The sequence below is a fragment of the Pongo pygmaeus genome, chromosome 21, assembly GCF_028885625.2.
Source record: "Pongo pygmaeus isolate AG05252 chromosome 21, NHGRI_mPonPyg2-v2.0_pri, whole genome shotgun sequence".
NCBI classification, from domain to species: Eukaryota; Metazoa; Chordata; class Mammalia; order Primates; family Hominidae; genus Pongo; species Pongo pygmaeus.
In genome coordinates, this window is record NC_072394.2 from 40,000,001 (window position 1) to 40,019,707 (window position 19,707).

Genomic DNA, 19,707 nt, shown 5'->3' on the forward strand with positions numbered 1-19,707 from the left:
GCATGTTCCGGGTGGCCCACTGTGAGGACTAACAGCCACAGCTGTTCCCTCTGCCTGGCCAAGAGGCACCAGCTGGGGTGCCAGATGTAAGCTGAGCCTCTGGCCTAGGGGATGAGGGGCTGCTCTAGGGCTGAGTGTATGCTGGGGGAGAGGGCTGGGGTGAGCTGAGGTGGGGCAGTGGATTTGCCCCCAAGAGCCTGAGGGGAGCCATCAGTGTGCTTTCAGCTGGGAATGTCGTGACTGCAGTGTGGGGTGTGTGCTGGGGTCAGAGGGGCAGCAGAGAGATGACAGGGTGGGGAGACGGTTGAGGTTGGGCGATGCTAATGTCCAGGCAGAAGGAGGGTGGTGCAGCTGGGCTGGCACAGTGGGTGACACACATGGCTTGTGGGTGTGTAGCATAGTGTGCCCTATGCATGGGCCTGCATGGCACGTGTGTGTGGTCTGAGTGTGTGTGTCATGAGTATCTGTAGGGGTATCTATGTGTCTGTGTAATGGTGCATGTGTGTCTGGGGGTGAAGTTGAGGGCGTGCATTGTACTAGTGTGCCGACCATACTTGAGCATGTTTGCAAATGTGTGTGGGTGTGTGTCTGGCCCAAACCCGGCAGGCTGGGGCGGCAGAGGGGCTGAAGGCCTGGCAGTGGCCTGATGGGCAGCTTTGGAACCCCTTCAACCCCTCTCTCACAGGAGCTGAATCACAGACCAAGGAGGAGGGCTGCTGGCACTGAGTCCGTCCTGTATCTAGAAGGACTGCCATGGCCCTGGCAGTGGGGGAGGGCTCTTAGGACCTGGGGCAGGCTGGAAGAGTCAGGACTGAGAAGGGCGTGTGGTGGGTGAAGGCTGGGTGCAGACCTAGGAGAGGGCCACCTCTCTGGACCTCTGTTTCTGTGTCTGTGAAGTGGGCCTTGAAGAGTGGCCCAAAAAGATACAGTTGGGCAGATCCACCAATGTCCGCTGGCTTGAACCCCACCTTACACAGGGGCCCAAACTGGGCAATAACTTGATGAGTGTTGCCCAGCAAATCAGTGGCTACTTGGAGGGCAGACCCCAGCTTCCCGTGGCTATCTGAGTCAGGGCCCTGGCAGGGATTCTGGAACACCAGCACTGGGCCTCCCTTCTCCAGGCAGCACCCAGCACAATACTCCAGCCTGGGGGACAGGACTGATAGATGCTGTCCCGTCGTGTTCTGACAGATGCCCAGGCATGACTTCAAAGCTCGAAACAACATGGGAATCCCACCATCAGAGCTCACAGCCTGTCCATTCTGCAGGATTTCAAGGCCAAGGAATAGCTTTTCTGACTATCATTCCACATTAAGGAGTCAGTCATTTGGCTATGTTAATCTTTCAAATGTTTCTTTTTTAAAATGTAAGTAATTTCAGAAAGTATTTTACTTTCCACCTTAAGTTGTCAATTAAGATTGGGACCGCGGAGTTGAGTTGGACTTTCTATGGGGCCAGTTTACTGGGGGAGAGGTCCTGAGGTCAAGCTAGGACCTTGTACTTGCAGTGAAGACCCCTGCTTTGGGAGAAATGCCAGCCCCACCAGCCAATAAGATGGAGAGAAGGAGGAGGGTGGAGTATGTAAACTGAGGCACAAAAGCTGGGGCCAAAGCAAACACTTTATAATTGTTATTATTATTATTATTTGAGATGAAGTTTTGCTCTTGTTGCCCAGGCTGGGTGCAGTGGCACAATCTTGGCTCAATGCAACCTCCCCCTCCCGGGTTCAAGTGATTCTCCTGCCTCAGCCTCCCAAAAAGCTGGGATTACAGGTGTCTGCCACCACACCAGCTAATTTTTTGTGAATTTAGTAGAAACGGGGTTTTATCATGTTGACCAGGCTGGTCTTGAACTCCTGACCTCAGGTGATCCACCCGCCTTGGCCTCCCAAAGTGCTGGGATTACAGGCGTGAGCCACCATGCCTGGCTGCAAACACCTTATTAAAAGACATCTTAATTGAAGTTGAACACCCTAGTTAATAGCCAGCATCTTCATTAACTGTTAACACCCTGGTTAACTGCAAACACCCTACTTAACAAAAAGCTTACTTGTTGAACACTGTAGCATAGTTAACAGTGAACGCTCCAGTTAACAGCAAATACCCTAGTAAGCGCTCTAGTTAACAGTTAACAGTTAAACACTCTAGTTAACAGTTAACAGTTAACACCCTAGTAAACTGTGGACATGCTACTTAACAAACATTTTGGTTGACAGTGAACATGTTAGTCAACAGTGAACACATCCTAGTTAACAGTTAACACCTTCATTAACAGTTAGCACCCTACTTCACAACAAGCCCTTTAGTTGACAGGCGGTCTTTGGCAGAAAATTAGGATGAGGCACTCACTAAGGGTTTTGGGAGAGGGAGGAAGCTCAGCCTCTGGCTCTGTCCCTAGGCCTGGCCCACCGGCTCCACAGCGCTATCTCCATGCAGTAGTGCCCTCCACCCGCAGCTTCCCCTCCTGCCCCACACCCATGCTGGCTGCAGCTGCACTCTGCTCAGGAACCCAGGCTTACAGAGGGAAAGAGGAAACCACAGCTGGAATGTGAAATCTCAGCCTGAGTGCCCTGTGCTTCCCTGGAGGGGAGCTCAAGTTCCTCTTTTGTGTCAGAGATGAAAGTCTAAGCTAGAGTAGGTGGGGAGCTTGGAGCGATTTGTGTGTCTCTCTTTCCTCTCACCCTCCCTTCCTCCTTGCTCTTGGTCTCACTGTTAGCCCCCAGTTGGCTGTGTCTGGCTCCCTTTTCTCCTGTACCTTGCACTCCAGCTGACCATCTCATTTCTGGATCCTTCTCTTTGCTCATCATCTTTCCTCAAATTCTCTCTCTCTCTCTTTCTTTTTTTTTCTTTTGAGACAAAACCTCGTTCTGTCACCCAGACTGGAGTGCAGTGGCGCAATCTCAGCTCACTGCAGCCTCTGCCTCCCGGGTTCAAGTGATTCTCATGCCTCAGCCTCCTGAGTAGCTGGGACCACAGGTGTGCACCACCACGCTTGGCTAATTTTTGTATTTTTAGTAGAGATGGGGTTTTGCCATGTTGGTCAGGATGGTCTCAAACTCCTGGCCTCAGGTGATCCACCTGCCTCGGCCTCCCAGAGTGCTGGGCGTGAGCCACTGCACTGGGTCCTCAAACTCTCTTCCTCTGACTTTGCCAGTTTCTTCCCCCTACTCTGGTCTTTCCCACTCCTTGTCTCTGTCTCTCCCTCCCTCCTTCTCTTATCATCCGCCAGATCTCTGCCCAAGCACCACCTTTCCAAAGAAGCCCTCCCTGGCCCTCCAGGCCTAACTTATGTCCCCGTGTCCTCCTGGAAACCATGCTCCTTGCCTTCAGAGCCCCCACTTCTACTCGTAATGAGTAATTACAAACCAGGTTCTGTCTCCCCACCGGCATGTGAGTTCCTTGTTTGCCTTGCTCACTGCTCTATCCTCAGTGCCTGGCATACAGTGAGTGCTTAATAGATGTTCCTGGTGTAATTGCCTTTCTCTCTGCCCCTTCTATTCTCTCTGCTTTGTCCTGGCTGCCCGGATGACCCCGCCAGAGGCTTCTCCACTTGTCTCTCATCCTGCTCTTCACTTACCCTGTCTCCACAGCTCTTGGTGGCCCAGGGTGGGCCTTGGCCTTCAGCCTGCTGACCCAGGACCCTCACTGCTTCCATAGTGGGAACCAGTGCCTGTCTGAGCCCCATCCTGACCCTGCTGGGAGGTACTTGTTATAACTGGTTAGAGAAATGAATGATACAAAGAGAAAGGGATTTGCCATTCCAATCCCAGCCATCTCTGCTTGACATACCTTGTGACCCTGCACAAGTCACCTCATCTTTTGAGTTTCTCTTTCTCCATCTGTGAAATTGACTGGAGATCAGCAAAGACATTCCATGGGAACCTGCTTTGTAACCCATGAAGTGCCTTGTTGGTACCTGTGACTACCAGATGTTAGTACAACGTTTTCCTTCCCTCTCTGGGCACTAAGGCACAAGAAATTCAATTTGCAGCCCCCAGGAGCCCAGGCTGGGGGGCTTGGGGTGCTGGGGCTCTTCAATGAGGGCAACTAGGGGAAGGATGAAGTTGGTGTCTCAAACCAAATTCATTAATGTGTGTATCATGGAGCAGGGGTCCTAAACCCCCAGGCCACACAGCAGGAAGTGAGCAGGGGACAAGCAAGCAAAGCTTCATCTGTATTTACAGCTGCTCCCCATCGCTCGCATTACTGCCTGAGCTCCACCTCCTGTCAGATCAGTGGTGGCGTTAGAGTCTCACAGGAGGGCGAACCCTATTGTGAACTATGCATGCACACTCCTTGTGAAAATCTAATGCCTGATGATCTGTCACTGTCTCCCATCACCCCCAGATGGGACCATCTAGTTGTAGGAAAACAAGCTCAGGGCTCTTACTGATTCTACATTATGGTGAGTTGTATAATTATTTCATTCTATATTACAATGTGATAGAAATAAAGTGCACAATAAATGTATTGTGCTCGAATCATCCAGGAATCATCCTGAAACCATCCTTCCCCCAACCCCACACCGGTCCTTGGAAAAATTGTCTTCCATGAAAGCTGTCCCTTGTGCCACAAAGATTGGGGACCACCGTTACTGAGCACCTACTATGTGCCAGGCACTGTTTAGGGCTCTAGGGCTATATCAGCAAACAAATTAGAACTTTGCTCCTAGTTCCTAATGCAGTCATTCCACCATCCATGACTTCAACAGATATTCATTGAGCACCTACTGTGTGCTGGGCACAGTGGAGGCCTTGGGATGGAGAAGTGAATGAGACCTGCCCTCACAAGTGCATATTCGGTGCTCCATCTCTGTTCAGTGCTTAGTGCCTTTCTGTGCTCCAATATTTTACCTTCAGCCTGTCCAACAAAAGTGACGAGAGCAATTGCAGATTAGGTGACTCACTCAAGGTCACGTGTGCTGGAAATTGGAAGAGCTGAATCAAAAAGTGAATCTGTTTGAGTCTAGGGCCCTAATTCTTTGGTACTTTGGGTTGTAGCTATCCTCTGTTTACAAGTCTCTCTCTCTCTCTCTTTTTTTTTTTGAGATGGAGTCTCGCTCTGTTGCCCAGGCTGGAGTGTAGTGGCACCATCTCGGCTCACTGCAACTTCTGCCTTCCAGGTTCAAGTGATTCTCCTGCCTCAGCCTCCCAAGTAGCTGAGATTACAGGTGTGTGCCACCACGCCTAAGTTTTGTATTTTTCGTGGAGATGGGGTTTCACCATGTTGGCCAGGCTGGTCTCAAACTCCTGACTTCAGGTGATCCATCTGGCTTGGCCTCCCAAAGTGCTGGGATTACAGGCATGAGCCATCACGCCTGGCCCCAAGTCTCATTTTCCCTGTCTGTACCCTGAGTGACCTTGGAGACCATCCAGCAATGTGGATCAGTGAGAGGAGTGCTGGGGCCAGTGAAGCCAGGGAAGGGGCGCCCAGACTAACATCCCTTCTCCACCAGCGGCCAGGCCAGCTCAGCCTCTGTGCAACTTTCCCTGCTTCTGAGTCTGGAGGTGGTTCTTATTATTGGCTCCAAATGACTTTTGCATCCATTTATTTGCTGCATTTTGATTTTGCATTCAATTTCTGGTCCATTCATGGTGTCTGTGCTACCTAGGGGATGCAAAATTGAGGCAGCCAGGAGTGCAGTTTGGACACACCTGACAGCCACCACTCCTTGGAGGGAGGAACGCTTGACCGACTCCACATTGGAAGGGCTGATGAGCAGGAGGCTGCCCCGCCACTGCACCCTACTCCAGCCAGAATCTGCCAGGTCGGCTTCCCACCCCGAAGCTGGCTCCTCCACTCCCCCGGCTCCAACACACATATCTCAGCTGGAGAGATGGCCACTGGGAACCCAGCCAGTACCTGGGGCCTGCAGGCAGGGCAGGCACTGGACTTCACAAAGGATTTGAAATCCTTCAGAGCTATGCAGGAGCATTTGGGCAGAGAGAGCAGGATATGAGTCCCAACTTGGTCTCGCCAACCTCTCTTCTTCATTCACCTTTAGTGGGGTTTTTTTGTTTCGTTTTGTTTTGAGATGGAGTCTCACTCTGTTGCCCAGGCTGGAATGCAGTGGCGTGATCTTGGCTCACTGCAACCTCTGCCTTCTGGGTTCAAGCGATTCTCCTGCCTCAGACTCCTGAGTAGCTGGAACTACAGGCATGCACAACCACATCTGGCTAATTTTTGTATTTTTAGTAGAGACAGGGTTTGGCCATGTTGGCCAGGCTGGTCTTGAACTCCTGACTTCAGGTGATCCACACACCTTGGCCTCCCAAAGTGCTGGGATTACAGGTGTGAGCCACTGAGCCCAGCCTAGTGGGGTCTTTCTAACAGACAATTTGACCTGGCCACTGTCCTGCTCAAGACCCTTCCATTGCTCCCCATTCCCTCAGGCTTGGGTACAAATTTCTGGCCTTCCAAGCCCTATCCACACCAGCCCCCTCTCTCAGTTCTTCCTAAGCTCCAGCATCTCCCAGTGGCTCCTATTTCCCCATGTTCACACCTTGGCAGAGGCTATTCCCTTTGCCTAAACCATTTGCCACATTGTCCTTTAGGCAAACTCCTAGACACTCTCCGCAAATTGTGAGGACACCAGCTAGCCCTCTGCACCAGGTATTACACTTCACACTTTATATGCCTTATTCACTTGGCACTCACAGCCTCTCTAAGAGAAATTCCCATTTGCAGATCTCCTGAAGTCAGCAGAGGCTCAGAGAAGTCAAGCAACTTGCCCTGGGTCACGCAGTAGGATGGCAGTGCAGGCAGTGCAACTCTAGAGTCCATGCTCCTAACCTCAGAGCCTCAGAACCAGCTCAGAGCCCACCTCCTCAGAGCTCTCCCAGCCACACAAACGCCAGCCTTCTCCATCCCACCTCACTCCTGTTCTCAGCAGACAGACCTCCCTCCTCATCTGGGGCTCCCATGGACCCAGGACGTTTTTGGTGATTACATTTCCACACTGCCTTTATTCCCTCATGTCTGGCTCTGTCATGAGATGCTGAGGCTGGTCAAGGAATGTGGCTGTGGGTTCCCAGTGCCCAGCATAGGGCTCGGTAAAAAGGGTAAATGTAACTAAGATTGGTCTCATCAGGAGCCCCACAGAGATGACAGAAGGAGCAAATGAAGTCAGAGCTACAAACAGGCTGGGTGCAGGGGCTCATGCCTGTAATCCCATCACTTTGGAAGGTCGAAGTGGGAGGATCACTGAGCCGAGGAGACCAGCTTGAGCAACATAGTGAGACCCACTCCCTCTACAAAAAATAAAAACTTAGCCGGGTGTGGTGGCATGTTCCTATTGTCCCAGCTACTTGGGAGGCTGAGGTGGGAGGATTGCTTGAGCCCAGGAGGTCGAGGTTGCGGTGAGCTGAGATCGCGCCACTGCACTCAGCCTGGGTGAGACCCTGTCTCAAACAAAGAACAAACAAAAAACCAAGCTGTAAACAGAACATGTGTGGCTTTTGGGTTCAGGAGGTGGGGAGGTGTTATTATATGCAGAGGTAACAGGCTGCACAGCAATGATCCGCAGTGTCTACACCATCTTCCCTCCACAAAGTCAAGATGGAGCATCATCTCCTTAAAGGGTCTCTGGAAGCACCCCACCATTAGTCGGTTCAGTATCACTCCATTTCCCGCTGCCCCCCAACCCCCAGCCTTGGGGAGATTGGGGGAGAAGGAGGGTGCTTCTGGGGAGGAGGGGTCTCTGATGGAAGTCATATATCACAGTGGCAGCTGAGGCAGAGAGATGGGAGCGATTTTCTTCATGGTTTGCAAACAAATGTGGTGGACAGAAAATGGATGGCAACCTTTGGCAGCGAGAGACCTGGGGCCTAGGGAGTGGCCATGCCTGCCCGGTGGGGATCACAGGCAACCACTCCCCACGGACCCCCGGCTCCCACCTGAATCTATTGTCCTGGGCAGAGGCAAGGGGGCAGCCCAGACTTGGGCAAGAGGCATTGAGGGGGCGTGGGAGGAGGGTATGTGTGAGGTGGCCTGGGTCTGTGCTGACTGTGTGATCAGGACAAAGTCAGGCCCTCTGTAGGCCTCAGTTTCCCCTCTGGTACAATGAGTTGTCAAGGCCAGCAGAATCTTGGGGAGGGATGTAGGTGGGCTTTTTCCCGGATCTCTTATCTTTAGCTGTCTCGTAGGGCCTGGGAGAGTCAGGAAAATGAATGTAACTCTGGCAGAAGTCTCAGGAGCCCCAAAGCTACACATTTCCTGCTTCCAAATTATCCTTGAACCTAGATGTTTGGGGAGCTTAGAATCTTAGAATCTGGAAAGCTTGTTTTCCTAGAAACCCAGATTCCTCAGCTCTGAATACATTCAGTGTAACTCTCCACCCACACCCCAGGTGTGCAAGAAATGTAGCTTCCTTTGTTTTTAAATAATGCACCAAACTTGCATTTCAAGCTCTGTTCTGCCGGGAAGGAAGAAACCCAGGCGGACCGGGCTTCCCTCTTTCATGGGGCTGGATGATACTGGGGGGACTGCCACAGGTCATGGGAGAGGAGAGGTGACTTCTCAGTTGTCTGCCTATCAAGACATGCTGCCCCTTCTGACCCTCAGGGGCTGGTCACCATGGTGTGCCACTGTCCACGAGGCTGCTCTGGTCTTTTGAGTCTCTCTGATGCTCCCACACCATGCTGGGCACAGGGGCCTCTGCTGGGCCATATCAGACCTGTGGACCCAGACTGGGGCTCAGCCTGGAGTGGGGCACAGGCCACCGTTGCTCTCAAGTCTTCTAGATGTGGCTGTGGATTCTGACATCACCCTCAGGCCTGGAGATGGAGTAGGACTCCTTTCTCAGAGGCCTGCAGGTTCAAGGGCTCCGGGTTTCCCTTCGATTCCTTTCCTGAAACCCAGCTGATGGGACTGCATTGGGGATCCTAGGGGTGACTGGGAGCTGGGTCACATCTGTTAGAGAAAAAATTATTCCCACCTGGTCAAAGTGGCAAAACCCTGTCTCTACTAAAAATTAGCTGGGCGTGGTGGCACATGCCTGTAATCCTGGCTACTTGGGAGGCTGAGGCTGGAGAATCACTTGAACCTGGGAGGCAGAGGTTGCAGTGAGCCGAGATTGTGCCACTGCATTGCAGCCTGGGAGACAGAGCTATCTAAACAAACAAACAAACAAAAAACAAAACAAAACAAGCAAAACAGAAACATTTATTCAACGACACTTGTTGAAGAGTGGTAAGGTAGACTTTTTATTCAGGACCACGGCAACAGGGACCATTGCAACAGGATTTTGCGGTGAGGGGGATAGAACGGGCTCAACTCCGAATACAGCATGGGCAAGTGGGAGTTTATGGCTAAGGAGCAGTGCAGAGGTCCGAGGATGGAAAATGACTGAGAGGAAGCATCAGGGGTGAGGGAGAATCTGACTCAACTGATCTAACAGGATTCTTGCTGAAGACAGGCCAGGGGGATCCGGCATAATCTGGGCCGTGGTGGAGGGTGAACAGCCTGATTAGATATGAAGGATGATCAGATATTGAGGATGGGGGGGTTCTTGCTAAACTGACTTAGGGTTCTTGCTAAAACCAGATTTTGTAAGAAAGTATGCAGATAGGCTTAGCAGAGTTTCGGGAGCCTGACTAAAGTTTGGTCAAGTGAAGAATCTCTGTTACTCTCTAGAGATACTCTCAAAAATAAAAATAAAAATAAAAAAATAAAAATAAACATGATGGGTAGAGAGGCTACACACCCTATTCCCTGACGGCATTTGTTTTTTTTTCTTTTTTTTTTTGAGATGGAGTCTTGCTCTGTCACCCAGGCTGGAGTGCAGTGGTGCAATCTTGGCTCACTGCAACCTCTGCCTCCTGGGTTCAAGCAATTCTCTCATCTCAGCCTCCCAAATAGCTGGGATTACAGGTGCGTGCCACCACATCCGGCTAATTTTTTTTTTTTTTTTTTTTTTTGTATTTTTAGTAGAGATGGAGTTTCACCATGTTGACCAGGTTGGTCTCGAACTCCTGACCTCAAGCGATCTGCCTGCTTTGGCCTCCCAAGGTGCTGAGATTACAGGCATGAGCCACCGCTCCCGGCCAAGCATTTTCTTTTCAGGGGTTGGAAGGAGAAAGAGAAAGGAATTGGGTTGGTGAGTGGTATATACAGGGGTATTTAATTGTATCTGTAACATTTTATTTATATATTTATATATTTTTATTAATTATAAATTATATATAAATATACATATACATGTGTTTCTGTATGTAAGTTGTTTGTAAGTTTTTAAAAGAGAAGCATGGCCTCCGTATCCTTCTGAAGCTGACTTCTCTCCCTTCCTGTTACATTGCTACGGTTCACATTTGTTGTTGCTTGTGGCTGTTGTTCATTCATTTTGACTGCTGGATAGCATTCCATTGTGTGAGGACATCGGAGGATGCAAGTCCCCAAGACCTCCCCGACACTGCTGGTGGAGTGCAAATTGATGCAACTACATTGGAAAACAATCTGGCAGTATCTCATGGAGGGGAATATTCAGCAATTCCACTCCCAGGTAAATACCCAAGAGAAACTCTTGCACACACACAGCAGCAGACATGACAAGAATGCTTATAACAGTTCTGTCCACAATAACAAAAACCTGGAAACAACCCAAATGCTCATCAACCCAAGAAGGAATGAATACGCTTGTTTGCTGACAAAATACATTTTAAAAAATAAATAAAAGGTAAGAACTGAAGCAAGTCAGGCATAATTCTAATATAAGTTAAAACTGGATCGTGGGCACATCGGTCTTTATTAATTTATTCTTTGAATGTCTGAAGTAATTCATAACAAAAAGAAATTGTGTTTTTAAAAATCCTGAATTGTAGCATCCTAGACTTAGAAGGCCTCTAATCGTCGGTGTCAGAAGGGGTTAGGGATGAGCTAGTCATGTCTGTGACATCCGGGAGCTTACCCAGCGAGCTTCCAGCCTTTGCCTGTGTACTCTCTGCAGTGGAGTGACCCAGAGTGCATGATAAGATTAACTCCAGGGGTGGGGTAGGTCAAGATACAAACATTACTCTCATCTGCAGATACTGTTCATAAGGAAGGGAAGTGACCTAGAATGACACAGAAAGGGCTGATAACAAATCAGGGTGACCAAAGATGACACCCCCCTGCCAACTCCACAAGGGGCTGACAAAGCTGTGCCCTATCCTAGAGATAGGCTTCCAGAAGGACCAGGATGGGTCAGCATAGCTAGAAAAGGGGGTCCCAGAGCAGAATGTGGTGCATGGGTCTGCTCGATAGAGGGAAGCTGGTGGGCCCAGGGCATCAGGCCAGAAAACTGCATCTTCCTCATCCCCTCCCCTCCAGAATCTTGTCCTATTCACCAAGTCCCCTTATGGTTTATAATCCAGTCCCCCAGCCCTTCTGGGACATCTGTACTGCATTTCTCTTTAACTTGAACAGCATGCTGCTGGATGCATGCATGCCTGAACACATGGACCCTGTATTTACATATGCACATGCCTAGACCGATGTGCACATGGGGTCCTGAGGAGTTAGTAGCTGTGGGCATGCGTGTAGCTCCCCCAGACCAAGTCAATGCCACACCTTCACTGCTGCCAGATGACTCCCCAGCCTCTTCTTGGCTTCTCTCCCTTCCATCTCATCCCCTCCAAGCTCCCCATTGCAACCAGGGGTTGGGGAGACTCCTGAAACCCAGAGCTGACCCTGCCACTCCACAGCATGGATGAATGAATGTGTGTTACAGGCACATTTCTATGCTTATGCATGTGGGCTCCTGGATCCTGTGTGTGCACACAGAGATGTGTATGTACCCTATTTCATTTTTAGATTTATTTTATTTTTTGATTTGCTAATACCTGGACATGATAAAAGCTTCACACAATTAAAAACGATACATAAGAAAAGTCCATGTCCCAGTGGCTTTTTGAATGGTGGAGGAAGGACTTCCAAAAATCTGCTCCTTCATAAAAGCAATGAAAATACTGGAGAAACTCTTCAATATACTTTTTTGAAATGCTGGAAATTAAAAGCTTACAATCATCTGAGGAGTGTTGATGTTAAAATAGCTGAATCTTGGTAAGACCATGAGCTTTATGATGTTTTGTTTTTGTTTTTCTAAGACAGGGTGTTGCTCTGTCACTCAGGCTAGAGTGCAGTGGCATGATCATGGCACGGCAGCCATAACCTCTTGGGCTCAAGCAATCCTCCCACCTCCCAGTCTCCTGAGTAGCTGGCACCACAGGCATCCACCTCCATGATGTTTTAACCTGCCTTAATCCCAGTTCTCTCTCCCTATCTCTGTGATATTTTTGAAAATGGTGGTATTTGGTTTTCTACCTGTTTCTTGGGATATAGCTCCTAAAACTTTTGGAATCTTCAGAGTAATTAGTGTCTTTTGTGTGCTAATGACATGACTGATGGCACGAGGTAGGTGGGAGGCCCTAGACAGCTTCAGGATGGAATCTGGTCACTGGACCAGTCTGAGAAACAGAAGTGAACTCTAGAGCCTCAGAGACCTGTAGGATACCACCAAGTGTACCAACATGTGCAAAATGGAAGTCTCAGAAAGACAGGAGAGAGAGATGAGGAGGAAAGAATATTTGAAGAAATAATGACCAAAACCTCCACAAATTTAGTCAAAAAATATTAATCTGCAAATCCAAGAAGTGCAACAAACTCCAAGAAGGATAAACTTAAAGGGGTCTGTATCTAGGCACTCCATTGTCAAACTGTTGAAAGCCCAAAGCAGAGAGAATCTTGAAAGTCTCAAGATAAAAGTGATTCACCAGGTGCAAGCAGTCCTCAAGAAGATTAACAGCTGATTTTATATGAGAAACCATGAAGACCAGAAAGCAGTGGGATGAATATTTGAAGTGCTGAAAGAAAGACTACTAACTAAAAATTCTTTATCCAGCAAATTATTCTTCAAAACGGGGAATTAAGACATTCCTAGATTTAAAATATTGGAGAATATATTACTGGAAGGCTTGCCTTACAAGAAATACTAAAGGGAGTCCTTTAGGTTGAAATGAAAGAACATGGAATCTGCATGAAGAAACAAGGGTTATAGAAGTAAAGTATAGAAATAAGGAGGAACGATAACTACATAGGTAGATATATGGCTACATAAATGTAATTTTGTTTGTAACTTTTTTCTTCAATCTTATTTAAAAGATAACTGCACAAAGCAATAATTATAAAGCTATGTTGATGGGCTTATAATGTAATGTATAGAGATGTAATTTGTATGACAACAATGGTATAAAAGAGGAGGGAGGAAATGAAAGTATATTGGAGCAATGTTTTAGTATACTATGGAAATTATATTGGTATTGAACCAAATTAGATTATTTTAAGTTAATATATTGATTGTAATCTCCATGGAAGCCACTAAGAAAATAACTCAAAAAATAAAAGAAACAAAACAAGATAATAAAAATGGTATACTAGTAGCCAGGCATGGTGGCTCACACCTGTAATCCCAGTACTCTGGGAGGCCAAGTTGGGTGGATCACTTGAGGTCAGGCGTTCGAGACCAGCCTGGCCAACATGGAGAAACCCCGTCTCTACTAAAAATACAAAAATTAGCCAGACATGGTGGCGGGCACCTGTAATCCCAGCTACTCAGGAGGCTGAGGCATGAGAATCACTTGAACCCAGGAGGTGGAGGTTGCAGTGAGCCAAGATCGTGCCATTGCACTCCAGCCTGGGCAATAGTCCAAGATTCCGTCTTAGAAAAAAAAAGGTATACTAGAAATGATCTGTTTAACACTAAAGAAGGTAGTATTGGAGGAATAGAGGAACAAAAAGATGTAAGACATACACATGGCAAAGTAAAATGGCAGACATGAATTCTACCTTATCAGTTAAGAAAAAAAGGAAAAATAGATAACATGAAAACCATAACCAAAAGAGTTCTGGAGAGGCTATACTAACATTAGACACAATAGTCTTTAAGATAAAGATTAATACTAGAGACAAAAAAAGGACGTTTTATAATGATAAAATGGTTAATCCATCAGGTATACATAACAGCTGTAAACACATATGCATCTAACAATAAAGCTCCAAAATATATGAAGCAAAAACTGACAGAATTGAAGGCAGAAATAGACAATTCAACAATAATAGATGGAAACTTCAATATTCTACTTTTAATAATGAATACAATACCTATGCAGAAGATCAACAAGGAAATGAAAGACCTGAACAATATTAAAAACTAACTTGACCTAACAGACATCTATGGAATATTCCTCTCAACAACAGCATTTTTCTCAAGTACACATAGATCATTCTCTAAAATAGATAATACGTTAGGTCACAGAACTAGTCTCATACGTTCAAAAGGATTTAAATCATACAAAATATGTTTTCTGACCACATAAAATGAAATTAATTATAAAAACATAATGAAAGAACTTTGGGAAAGCACTTTCCAAAAAATGTGGAAATACAAACAACACACTACTAACTAGCCAATTAGTCAAAAAAGAAATAACAAGGAAAACTAGAAAATATTTTGAGATGAATGAAAATGAAAACACAACATACTACAACTTATGGGATGTTGCTTAGGCAGTGCTTAGAGGAAAGTTTACAGCTACAACTACCTATATTAAAATAAAGAAAGATCTCGAATCAGTCACCTAAACTTCCTCCATAAAGAAATTAGAAAAAGAGGGGCAAACTAAATCCACAGTAAGCAGAGACAATTACATAATAAAAATTAAAGAGGAAATAAATGAATGTACCACTTTATACTTAGTAGGATGGGTATAATAATGAAAAAAGGACAATAACAGGTGTTACCTGGCAAGGATTTGGAGAAATTGAAACCCTCATACATTACTGATGGGAATATAAAACGGAAACATTTTGTCAGTTTCTCAAAAAGTTGGACATAGAGTTACTATAGGATGCAGCAATTTTACTCTTAGGTATACATCCAAGTCAAATGAACCTAGTTTCGCACAAAAACTTACTAATGTATGTTCATAGCTACATTGTTTATAATAGCCAAAAGGTGTAAGCAACCCAAATATCCATTAGCTGATGAATGTGTAAACAAAATGTGGTATATCCATACAACAGGGTATTATTAAGCCATGAAAAGAAAGGTGCTACAACATAGATGACCCTTGAAAACATTATGCTAAGTGAAAGAAGACACAAAAGGCCACACACTGTATGATTCCATTTATATGAGAGATCTAAAATAAGGAACTCCATGAAGACAGGAAGTAGATTGGTGGTTGCCTGGGGGTGGGAGCAGGGAGAAATGAGGTCTAACTGCTAATGGGTATGGGGCTTCTTTTTGAGGTGATGGAAATGTTCTGGAATTAAACAGTGATTGTACAACTTTGTGAATATACTAAAGACACTGAATGTGCACTTTAAAAGGATAAATTTTATGGCATATGAATTATATCTCAATAAAACTGTCATAAAAGTCAAGGTTCTGCCATGCCATTTTCTTCTTGTGTATCTTTCCAGAGATACTCTAGGCACGTGGCAGCATATATATGTATATAATAAATATTTCTGGGTTTTTTTGTTTGTTTTTATTTTGTTGAGATGGAGTCTCGCTCTCTTGCCCAGGCTGGAGTGCAGTGGTGCGATCTCGGCTCACTGCAATCTCCTCCTCCTGGGTTCAAGTGATTCTCCCACCTCAGCCTCCAGAGTAGCTGAGATTACAGGCATGTGCCACAACACCCAGCTAATTTTGTATTTTTAGTAGAGATGGGGTTTCACCATGTTGGCCAGGCTGGTCTCGAACTCGTGACCTTAAGTAGTCTGTCCGCCTCGGCCTCCCAAAGTGCTGGGATTACAGGCGTGAGCCACCGCGCCTAGCCTATAATAAATATTTCACTAAGTCTGAGATTCTATTAATGAAAACAGTATTTTATGTACTAAAAAGGAAGAAAAAATTAATTTTAATTGTAAGGCATATCTCAATTTCAGGGATGTTAACATGTTTAACATGTGGCTCTTGGAATCAATGCAAACATTTATCACGTGTTTTGGAGAGCTCATGTATCAGGATACATCCTGAATGTGGTGGATACTTTCAGTGAACCTCGTAGGTCCCTTTCAGACAGCTCCTGCACACAGTAATGGTTTTCTGTGTCTTTATCTAAGGGTGCTTCCTGGGTGTGCTTAGCCCAGAAATGCAGAATTAGTGCCCAGGAGCAACCTTCAGTCAGCAAGCAACAGGAGATGTAGAGAAAGCCAGGCGTGGTGGCTCACGCCTCTAATCCCAGCACTTTGGGAAGCCGAGGCGGGTGGATCACTTGAGGTCAGGAGTTTGAGACCAGCCTGGCCAACATGGCAAAACTGTGTCTCTGCTAAAAATACAAAAAAAAAAAAAAAAAAAAAAAAAAAAAGAAAAGAAAAGAAAAAGAAAAAAAAAGAAAGAAAAGAAAAGAAAAGAAAAGTTAGCTGACTGTGGTGGCACATGCCTGTAATCCCAGCTACTTGGGAGGCTGAGGCAGGAGAATCGCTTGAACCCGGGAGGTAGAGGTTGCAGTGAGCCAAGATCTTGACACTGCATTCTGGCCTGGGCAACAGAGCAAGACTCCATCTCAAAACAACAACAACAACAACGAGAAACCAACCAGGAATTTTAGAGAAGCACCAACAACTTCCTTGCCCTTCAGAGACAATTCTGAAGTGCATCTCACATAGTGTTTCAGAGGATGTCTAGCAGGATGGAGCCCCAGAGACCCCAGGTGGTAACTTACTCAGAATACACATTTGTCTCCTGTCATCCTTGCTGAGATTCCTAGGATCCCACAAAAACTATTTGCACCCAAATCCCAGTCTTAGACTTTTCCTTTGAGAGAACCCACATTTAAACACTGTGTGTATAGCTGTGAATGGGGTGTGCACATCTGTGTTCATGAGTATATGGGAATCAAAGTATGAATACATGTGTATACCCATGTCTATGTGTGTCTATGGAAGCATTTCTGTTTGGAAATTGGCATGAATGTGTATGTACACGTGTGCATGTTTGTGCATGAATTTTTTTTTTTTTTTTTTCCCGAGACAGGGTCTTGCTCTGTCACCCAGGCTGGAGTGCCGTGGTATGAATACAGCTCACTGCAGGCTGAAACCCCTGGGCTCAAATGATCCTCCTGCCTCAGCCTCCTGAGTAGCTGGGAATACAGGTGCCTGTCACCCCATCCAGCTAATTTTTTTAAATTTTTTTGTAGAAATAGGGTTTCACCATGTTGCCCAGGCTGGTCTAGAACTTCTGGGCCCGAGTGATCCTCCCGCCTTGGCCTCTCAAAGTGCTGGGATTACAGGCATGTGCCACCACACCCAGCCTTTGTGCGTGCTTATACTCCAGTGCAGATGCATCTATGGAATGCTCGTGTGTGCCAGTGTCCATGCACATGTATATATTTGTCATATTGCAATAGATGGGCTCTCAGACCTGTTTAATGGTGTGTTTGTGTGCCTGCATGAGCCAGAAAGGTCGAGGGAGCCCGAGAAAGACCCTCAGAGGGTCTCTGGTGCTTAGGAGGCTCTGGCTGGGTGGTGTCGCTGGGGAGATGGGTGGGGAATGCATTATAATAGTGGCCTGTTGCATGCCCTCTCTTTCTCTGCAGATGCCTGTCTGGAGACAACCTCATCAAGTCTGGTCTCAGATGTGTGTTCTCTCTGATGGGAGACAGCTGGAGCGGCTGTCAGGCCTCCCTGGCAATAGCGGTGCCTGCAGCGGCACCTGTCAGCAGCACCTTAACGCTGTCCCAGCGATGGCTGCTGCGAGTGGGAAGGTGACAGGAGGCAGTCGTTCTTGGGATCTGGGAGGCTCTTTGCTGCACTGCTCCTTGACCCCTCTACATGGAAGGTGAGCCCCAGTTCCTGTACATCTTCTGGAATTGCAGACCTCCTCCCCACATCACTGCCAGTGGATTTCCTCGCTGGTCTTGACTCTGGCTGATGCCACCCACACTCCTCCACTCCAGCTGTTTTCCTAAGACAGCATGTGATGCCATGCCTCCCTGTGTTTCCTGGTCCCTCTGCCTCAAAGACTTTGGTTTCCCACCTCTGTCTGGTGAATTTCCCCTTTCCAAGGCCAGCTTCCAATTCCCTTTTTCAGACATCCTGTCATGCTGTGCCCAGGCAGAGCCTTCCTCCCCAAACCCACACAGCCCTTTGCACATTTCTCTTCCATTACACATGTTGGTTGCCAGGAAGGAGAATTCGGGTGAATGCCTGCCTCTGGCTCCCAATCACAATGTTTGAGTCTCAAGGAGGGTGACCAGGTGGAGTCAGGTGACCTCAACCCAAGGGGACAAGGGTCAGAGTTGGGCAGGGTAAGGTCTGGATCCCAGGAAGATAATTCTGTTGTTCTTAAAATAAGACCCCAGCTGGTGATGAGGAGAGAGACCTGGAGGACACAGAGAAGGGCCCAGAACCCTCCTTCATTCCAAGAGGAGCGGCTGCTGACCACAGGGCAGAGGACCAAGGTTCTAGGAAAGGGGCACAGAGGTCAGGACCGGACTGCAGTCCAGCAAGAACTGGAGCTCAAGCTTCAGCCTTCTGATTGAGCTCACCAGTCTTGAAGGAGACTGGAGATCTCTGGATCTAGGTTTAAATTCCCACTCCTCTACTTATTTGCTGTGTGACCTTGGGCAAGTCACTTCACCTATCTGAGCCTTGGTTGCCATCAGTGCAACATGAGGTAACACTGCTCAATTTAAGGAGGCAATGTTGGGGAGGGCCTAACCCAGATATGGGCACACAGCAGGCACTGGTCTCCACCTTGGGGAAAGAAAGTCACAGCTGCAGCCACTGGGGCTGCCCGAGACAAGCTTAGGGAAACATTGCCAACTCTGGTTCCTTATTGCTGGGGGTGAAGGCTCTTGGCAGCCCCAGGCTGCACGTGACCCTTGAATCCTTTATGTACTGTGTGACTTTTATCAAGTCATTTCACCTCTCCACACCTCAGTTTCCTGCCCCATAAACTGGAGACACTAATAAAACCCACGTTACGGGGTTGTTTGTAAGAATGGATTGCTATTAATTGCCATAGGGAATGAACTAATTGCTTGTTAATTGCTATGAATGTTAAAAATCCATTGCTATACGAGTTAGTTCCTTGAAAGTGCCCACCACAGTGCCTGGCACATAGTGAGCATTCAGTGCTCAGCAGCGGTTACTGTCATTGAGACATTTGAACACCTGCTGTGTGCCGAACTTCATGCCAGGCACCCAAAACATCGAGACAGAGGCACAACTTGATCCCTGGGTACTCTAAGCCCAGTTGTGGGTGGCCGAGGGGAAGGATGGAAGCACCCAAATGCCTCATGGAAAGTACAAAACATCACAAGACAGAGTCAGAAAAAGAGGTGCAGGAGGGCTTCTCGGAAGAGAAGGTTTTTGAATGCTGCTTTGATCGCTGGGAATGTAACAACAACGTAACTAATATTTACTGAGAATTTACTGTGTGCCAGGCACTGTAGGTGTTTCACCTGTATGGTCTTATTTAAAGATTGTAACAGCAATAGGTAATAGGGACTGTTGCACCCATTTCATGGAAGAAGAAAGTGAGACTTAAAGAGATTAAGACACGTGTCCAAGATCACCCAACCCTGAGTTTGAATTTTCAGGTACCTGAGCTCTGAAGCTCTGCGCTCTTCGGCACTCCAGGAAGAGGGATGTAAAATTGCAGAACTAGGGGAGGGTGGGTACGAGTGTTAATTTTGCTTGCTTGATCACATACAATCCTTACAAC

At 47.1% G+C, this 19,707-nt stretch overlaps 1 long non-coding RNA gene across 1 annotated transcript in view; it reads left to right on the forward strand.

The window, feature by feature from the left end:
* The window catches only part of LOC129022138 (uncharacterized), a 21,467-nt gene extending 2,492 nt beyond the window's left edge, over window positions 1-18,975 (forward strand). Inside the window, exons 3-4 of the long non-coding RNA XR_008496240.1 lie at window positions 10,354-10,497; window positions 17,576-18,975. This is a non-coding gene — a long non-coding RNA (uncharacterized LOC129022138). The remainder of the gene's footprint in view (window positions 1-10,353; window positions 10,498-17,575) is intronic.
* Window positions 18,976-19,707: the final 732 nt, after the last annotated feature.